The sequence below is a fragment of the Priapulus caudatus genome, unplaced genomic scaffold (genome assembly GCF_000485595.1).
Source record: "Priapulus caudatus unplaced genomic scaffold, Priapulus_caudatus-5.0.1 Scaffold654, whole genome shotgun sequence".
NCBI lineage: Eukaryota > Metazoa > Priapulida > Priapulimorpha > Priapulimorphida > Priapulidae > Priapulus > Priapulus caudatus.
The window spans coordinates 162569-170267 of NW_014577715.1; the positions used below are offsets into that span (position 1 = coordinate 162569).

Sequence of the window (7699 nt, forward strand, 5' to 3'; positions counted from 1 at the left end):
AGAGTGTGCTGTGAGTTAGTGACTGCTCCGTGAGAGGGACGCTGTGAGTTAGTGACTGCTCCGTGAGAGTGTGCTGTGAGTTAGTGACTGCTCCGTGAGAGGGACGCTGTGAGTTAGTGACTGCTCCGTGAGAGTGTGCTGTGAGTTAGTGACTGCTCCGTGAGAGGGACGCTGTGAGTTAGTGACTGCTCCGTGAGAGTGTGCTGTGAGTTAGTGACTGCTCCGTGAGAGGGACGCTGTGAGTTAGTGACTGCTCCGTGAGAGTGTGCTGTGAGTTAGTGACTGCTCCGTGAGAGGGACGCTGTGAGTTAGTGACTGCTCCGTGAGAGTGTGCTGTGAGTTAGTGACTGCTCCGTGAGCGAGCGCTGTGAGTTAGTGACTGCTCCGTGAGAGGGCGCTGTGAGTTAGTGACTGCTCCGTGAGAGGGCGCTGTGAGTTAGTGACTGCTCCGTGAGAGGGCGCTGTGAGTTAGTGACTGCTCCGTGAGAGTGTGCTGTGAGTTAGTGACTGCTCCGTGAGAGGGCGCTGTGAGTTAGTGACTGCTCGGTGAGAGTGTGCTCAGCCGAGTTCAGCCAATTTCATTTCGATCCTCGCGTATCCTCGCGTAACAGGGCTACAGAAAGAAGTGCATGACCTTTTAGTTTCCCCATACAGCACCGCGCACCTATCTTTCCGTTGTTATATTTTTAGTGATCGAGCGAACGTGCACGCACGTAAATGTGCACGTGCACGTGCGTGTGTATAACTATAAGTACGCATGCGTTCAGGAAGGGTGCGCAGCTACATAACTGTTTACTATGTAGGGCTTTGCTTTCCAATCGTCTTAAGAAGCTACAGTCACGTGACGAGCGCTATTTATTATGTTCCTGCCTGATTTCGGCAGTTTTTGACGTTTTGCATAACAATCCACAGTCGTTCTTAATGGAGGGGATTCCTCCATTATTACAGGAGGACACCGTGTTATTATGTGCAAAAGTGCACGCTACAAAAATATCGGTAACACGTTGTACCCGTCTATAGTAAATTTCTAGTTAAACGGTGGGCAGTTGGCTATGGTAACGTGTGACATTTTGACATTGACTGCGAAACAGTAGCGTTGACACTTGTGTTTGATTGAACCTCAGTTGACTGGCGTCCAGAACCTATGTATACTTCAGTGTGTATAGGGTTCATGCTATGATGTGTGCGAACAAAACAACAGTTGACTCTCGCGTGCATTACCCTTTGCAACCAGGAACACATCCGAAATAAAATGATTACACGTCTTGAACGCCTCCACATATCCTGCTGTTTCTAATCGTGGGTATATTCATGAAGGAGCTACGTCTCGTAAACGCCACCATGGTGCATACGCAGATTTTTAAATCGTGACTGATTGCGTGCCCAATTCTAGTTCCGTATTGTCAACCCTGTCAGCATTGTTTCCTGGACTTGTACGTACTCGCAAATGCTATGCTTTGTGGCAACGTGGTATGCGGACGATATTAATATATTCCCGTGTTGTGAGTTTGGTGTGTGTTTTTGGTTGAGAAAAGGGAACACGCGTGAGAAGATGCTGTTGGCTCTAACCGTGCTGGTCGTATTGTTGGTACGTCGCCTAGGTTACCTGACGCCTGATAACTAAACATCCGTGCTGACATAGGTGTTAAGAGTGTAGGTGTTAGCTACGCAGTGGCTAGCTGCTATGTGTGCATGTACTGCGTAGCTAACCGTATATGTTGGCTACGCCATGTTTGGCTATCGTGCGTAAACTCCAGCCCAGCGACGCGTAGCTGTATATATGAGTACAGGCGACCAGTGGGTCAACGATTCCTGACGTAGTTATCTATACTGCTGGATAGAATATGGATTCGTACGACCAGAAGTAAATAGGAAAACATTTTATTCACGTCTGGTACGACGTTGTTTGCAGTTCTCTCCGATTCTTCGCGCGTTCTTTGAATATGAATCAATGTATGTATCGATTTTCGACACAGCATATTTTAGGTAATCGCGACTATTTTTTGAGGTATACAAAGTAGATGATTGGGTCGTGTGTTGTGAAAGTATATTGTTACCACATCCATTTGTTACCGTTTGTTACTAATATCGCGCTATCACTTGAATTGGTCAGGTAACGCTTTCGGGATAATAAAAAATTGTTTATATTCACATATGCGACGTTCTTATTTTGTTTCTTATTTAGCTTGTCATATGAACCTACCTGGCATAGAGAAAGCAGACAATTGAGGTATACGTAAGCACTACTCTCCCGAGCGATGTATATACATAATCTCATTAATATCTATATATATATATATATATATATATATATATATATGTATAATTATATATATACATAATATCAGGAGTGAATAATAATAGATAATCTATAATAGAATAATAGATAATAATCTATTATTATTCACTCCTGATGATATGTATATAGATATATATAATCTAAGCCTACATATATATATGTACTACTATGTATACCTATAGGTACCAGTATTTGCCATGTATTAAATGTGACGCAACAGTTACGCGCAGGAAAATTACCGTGTCATATTTGCTAACCTTTATTTTGGTGTATTCTAATCTAGATGTTTAAAAGTACAAAATTGTGGATGTTAAGGAGAGTTTTTGTTCGGACAGCTAGACAGGGAGCAGGATAGATATTTACTATTTAGATAGATTGTTGTTTCTTTAGGGTTGCACATTGATAAATAAATCAATAGACAGGAATAAGTTTACGTTACGTAGCTACTGCTTCTAGAACGTGGAAGAAAATGTACAGGTTTATCACGCTTCAAGTACATACCGCATATACATATAGTCAAGAGCGTATAAAGAAGGCCTTCTTTATACGCTCTTGATGATATCTATGGTCCACACTCTACGGTACAGCGTCAAAGATGGCTACGTTTTATTCATTCCACTAACAGAAAACGCCACCGTTTTCACCGATGGTGTATATCTAGGAAATAAAGGTAGACGGTGCTTTTGTTTTCAGAAAGTTATTAAACATGTTACTGTTTATTGGCATTGAATATCTGCATAGTACTGGATTAGTGAAAATAGCAGATATTTCATCGGTTCCAGCGAGATAATGGGCTGTCCGGCTGAGGTCGTTGACACAAAAGCCGAAAACCGCTTGTCGGCATTTACTTTGGTTTCGGAGCACTATATCATATCGCAACTTGTGAGCAGAAAAACAAACCAAGCATGTAGGCCTACGTGAACCATCTTCCTCGTAAACCCCTAAACATTGAGATTTGTCACTGAGCGAATTGTAACTAATCATAAATGTGATGTTACATAAACGTACGAATCATAAACTTAATCATAAACGTAATAATCATAACTAAATCATAAATGTGATGTTACATAAATGTAACATCATAATGTGATGTTGCAACCGGTTTGTAGAAAATAAATCATGTTGAGTTCCTACTATCCTAGTATAATCACGTGATTTTAGCCATGATTTATGAGAATTTAATTCAGTTATATGGCCTAATCAATAGTAATATTATTACCTTGGTGATGATCACTGAAATTTACAATTGAGAAGTATATTAAATAATTCCTCTTCTTCTGACTTCTGTCTATTATTGAGTATTAATAAGATATGAATTATGATGCCAAGTATCAGGCAGTTGTTAACACTTATGGATGCAAATAATATGTTTTATTCAAGAGGTCAATATGCCTGTCTTCCTCAATTTATGATGTTTGGTTTCTATGTGTTATTATATACAATTTGCGTAACAGAGGTGATGAATGCATTTAAGTACGCATTTATTTTTGGCAAATTTTCTCCTTGAAATGTGATGCTGGTTGGTCTGATTGGTCTGATTGGTCTAGTTTGGTCTGATGGATCTGATTGGTCATTGCGTTAACACCGTGTCTATGAATAGATGGCACCACAATACAGTCGTAACGAGTTGTAAAAAATTCAGGACAAATAGGTATGAGGTTCACCCCTCTTACACTTATGGTCACGGGGCATGAAACTTCTGCTGAATTACAGTTGAAACAATAGCAACCCCACCCAAACTAGATTTCCCATCCCTGAATGATGACAACACTTCAATCATGTGTGGAAAATTGGCTACCATGGGTTAGGACAGGCCATTCGAAACCATCTGAACATTAATTGAACTTAATTTATTTTTAAGAAATCTCATGTATATATGAAATCCATTTAGTGCTTAATTTTTTACCATGATCCAAGACATTCATCAAACAATAAATATGATTCAAAACATGCAAGTTCATTGAAGGAATTCTGACCAAGGGTGGTCAGGACAGCAATTTGCCCCCTAATCTCAGAAACACCCAGTTGCAAATGGTTAGAAACAACACGTCATCTGCCACACTCGATTCAAACAGTACTGAACGCTTTATCTAGGGTTCGACGAGGGTAAAAATAAACGTTATATAAACTTTGTGCGTAAGCATGAACAAACGTTAGCCCATGCAACGTTGAACTAACCGCTTATTTAACGTTTTATATGAGTCCAGAAACAAACGTTAGCTGCACAGTGACCCAGCGGGCGGCGCACAGGGGGGCAGGGGGGGGGCGGTCGCCCCCTATCATTTGCAAGAAAAAGGAAGAAGAAGAAGAAAAGAAAAAGAGAAAGTAAAAAAAGAAAAAGGAAAAGAAAAAGATAAAAGAAAAACTGAAAAAGGAAAAGAAGAAGAAAAGAAACATCTTGCAAATGTCCTTGTGCAAATGATGGGTGGGTGGGGGTCACCCCCCATCATTTGCAAGAAAAGGTAAAGAAGAAGAAGATTCTTGAAGATAATAGGGGGATCGCCCAAAACTGAGGTGATGTAGCCTACAAGCGGACCACTTTCATCGAAAAATCGAAAAATTAAGTGTCGAAATTCAATCCATATAAACCTGTGCTTAATCTGATAATCGGATGTCAAGGTGTTATTTTCTTGGAGTCCCAAGTTGGACCATCATTTGCGATGATGCTGTGTTTCCCGGCGGAAAGGTAGGCACACTTGAGGGTGTTAACAACTTATAATTTATATTACACTCGTTCAGACTGACCTCTAATAATACTCTTACATCGTATCTTATTTTTACCTCGCCAACGAAGTGGAGGGGAGGTTATGGTGATCGGGGTCTGTGCGTTCGTGTACACGTAGCGTGTGTGTGTGTGTGTGTGTGTGTGTGTGTGTGTGTGTGTGTGTGTGTGTGTTGTGTGTTGTGTGTGTGTGTGTGTGTGTGTGTGTGTGTGTGGTGTGTGTGTGTGTGTGTGTGTGTGTGTGTGTGTGTGGTGTGTGACGCGATCGATATTAGCGCGTCAGCGAGCGAGCCAGCAACAGCCGGCTGCTGCTGACTGCAGCGGCGAGCGAGCATACATGTAGCTGGCGTATTCGTGGGTTATTCGTGTGTTCGTGAGCGTATGGCGTATGGCGTATGTCGCTGGCGGAAGGTGCTCTCTCCGTGAGCTGCCTCTGTCTAGTTTTGGCTAGTGTGTGTATGCGCACGCGCGCGCCACGCGCCGCGTGCGCGTGTGTGTGTGTGTGTCTTGTGTGTGGCGTTGCGTGCGTTCATCTATCTCCGGGTCATGTTTTTCCTCCTCTACATATACAACATTATTGATTCAAGTGCTACAGCATTAGAGATTTTAAAGCAAATCACATCTGTTCCCCCAGCATTCCCGGAGAGCCCCTTTTTAAACGTGTCCAGTTTCATAGCATTGAATTTCAACGAAATCCTAGCTAGTTCCGGAGACCCATTTCGACATAGCCGGTTCCAGAGCATACCACATTCAGACAAACATTAGTTCCAGAGACCACCATTTTCAGGCAGGTCTGAGTTAGTTCCAGAGCCCCCCGCCATTTTAACTTGGCACATACCAGATACTACCATAATGTGGGTGAGTCCCCCCGGGGTTTCATCTCCTTGGTATATGTTGCTCTTGGTTCCCTGTACAATTTTTTGTCAGCAATTTGAGGGCTTTGATTAGCTAAACTGAGCAGCTTCCCCGGACTCCTGGGGCGGATTCATCAACGTTGCGCAAAGTGTATTGCGTACACAGAGTTTCTACGAAGTACGTACGCAAAGCTTGTAGGTGCGATTCATCAACGCAGCGTTGCACCTGCGTACGCAAATGTTGATGAATTCCGGTGTAAATCCACTACGCCTCGTAGCTGCTGCTGTTGAGGAGCGTGCCTAGCATAAACCAATCACACTGTGCGACACATACCATAGAACCAACACTGACGGCCTCTCTTGTATGTAAACCATATGGCTCTAGCGCTGTTACAGGAGTGCGGGGGATGGTGATAGTTGTCCTCATTTTCGTTTGTATGATTGTGTTCAACACTCGATGAAGGCAGCGACACGTACACGTGCGTGCGTGCGTGTGCACGTACACGTCGCGTGCGTGCGTGTGCAAGTACACGTGCCGTGCGTCGTGTGTGCACGTACACGTGCGTGCGTGTGTGTGTGACGTGTGCACGTACACGTGCGGGCGTGATGACGTAACACTGTGGCGTGCTTGTCCGTACGTACACGGTGCGTCGCGTGGTGGTACGTCGTGTACGACACGTGCGTGCTGTGTGTGCACGTACAAGTGCGCACGGCGTGTGCACGTACACGGCTAACTACCACTCGCTATAGCGAAAACAATGCACAAGCTATGACAAAAGCGTCAAAGGCGCCGCCTGTCTGTTGTTAGTATAGTAATTATTTTTAGTTTAGTAGTAAATTTTATAATGTTTTCAATAAAATAATGCATGCTGCGGTATGCTGGAAAACACCTGCGAATATTCGAGTGGTTTTACGGCCCTCGTCAGCTCGTGTAAAGTTACGCAAAGGTTTACGTAAATTTTAGCTTGATGAATCGCCCACCGTAAACGGCTTAGCTGGCGTACGCGAAATCGTACGAAAATTTCTAAATAGCTGTGTTTGATGGAATCGCCAACTAAGCAACGTCGATTGCCGTACACAAGATTTACGCAAAATATTTTGCGTACGCAGCTTGATGAATCATGGAATCTACCCCCTGGACCCACCGTCAGATGCAAAGCGACACCTGGTATCAGGGGCGTGTACAGGGGGGTCCGGACCCCCCCCCTCTCGCGCAGAAAACGCATCTGAGGAGAGTCTAATTTCAAAAAAAATTCTGGGGTGAGGCCCGCCAGACCCCACCTTCGCGTGTTCATGTACACGAGCCCTGGTTTCGCTCCCTAACAAAATACCCTGGCGCCGCCTGGATAATAATATATAACGTGGCTTGCTGCCAACCGCTGCAGTAGACGATCGATAAATCGTGCGCCTGTGTAGTCTCCGTGGTTAAACACGAATATTTTAAATTCTGCACGTGGACTCGGCCCTGGGCCCGGGCGCGATTTAAAGCCGCGCGGACAACGCTCGCGCAAGAATGGCCAGCTGTTACTGTACTGTACTTACAACCCTGTTACTGTACTTCCATTAGCAGAGGGGGGCTACAGGGGTCTGTGTTACGGTTGTAAGCTTACATGGGCGGGAAGACGATGCTACTGTGGGCGGCAGACGGTTCTGTGTACGGTAAAAACAAAAAGTGCCTTGGTGCCCTTCTCAAATTGTGAGAGTTGCCTTGATGCTTTTAATTGCCCGGTGCCCATCCATTTAGAGAAAATGAAAGGCAATTCTCACATATGCCCCCCAAAATTGCTTGGCCCCTTTGTCGCTTAATTCGAGCCCTGGTTAGGG

At 44.0% G+C, this 7699-nt stretch overlaps 1 long non-coding RNA gene across 1 annotated transcript in view; it reads left to right on the forward strand.

Annotated features, from left to right (window-relative positions):
- Positions 1–2155, forward strand: part of LOC106812498 — a 9776-nt gene extending 7621 nt beyond the window's left edge. Inside the window, exon 2 of the long non-coding RNA XR_001394337.1 lies at positions 3–2155. This is a non-coding gene — a long non-coding RNA (uncharacterized LOC106812498). The remainder of the gene's footprint in view (positions 1–2) is intronic.
- Positions 2156–7699: the final 5544 nt, after the last annotated feature.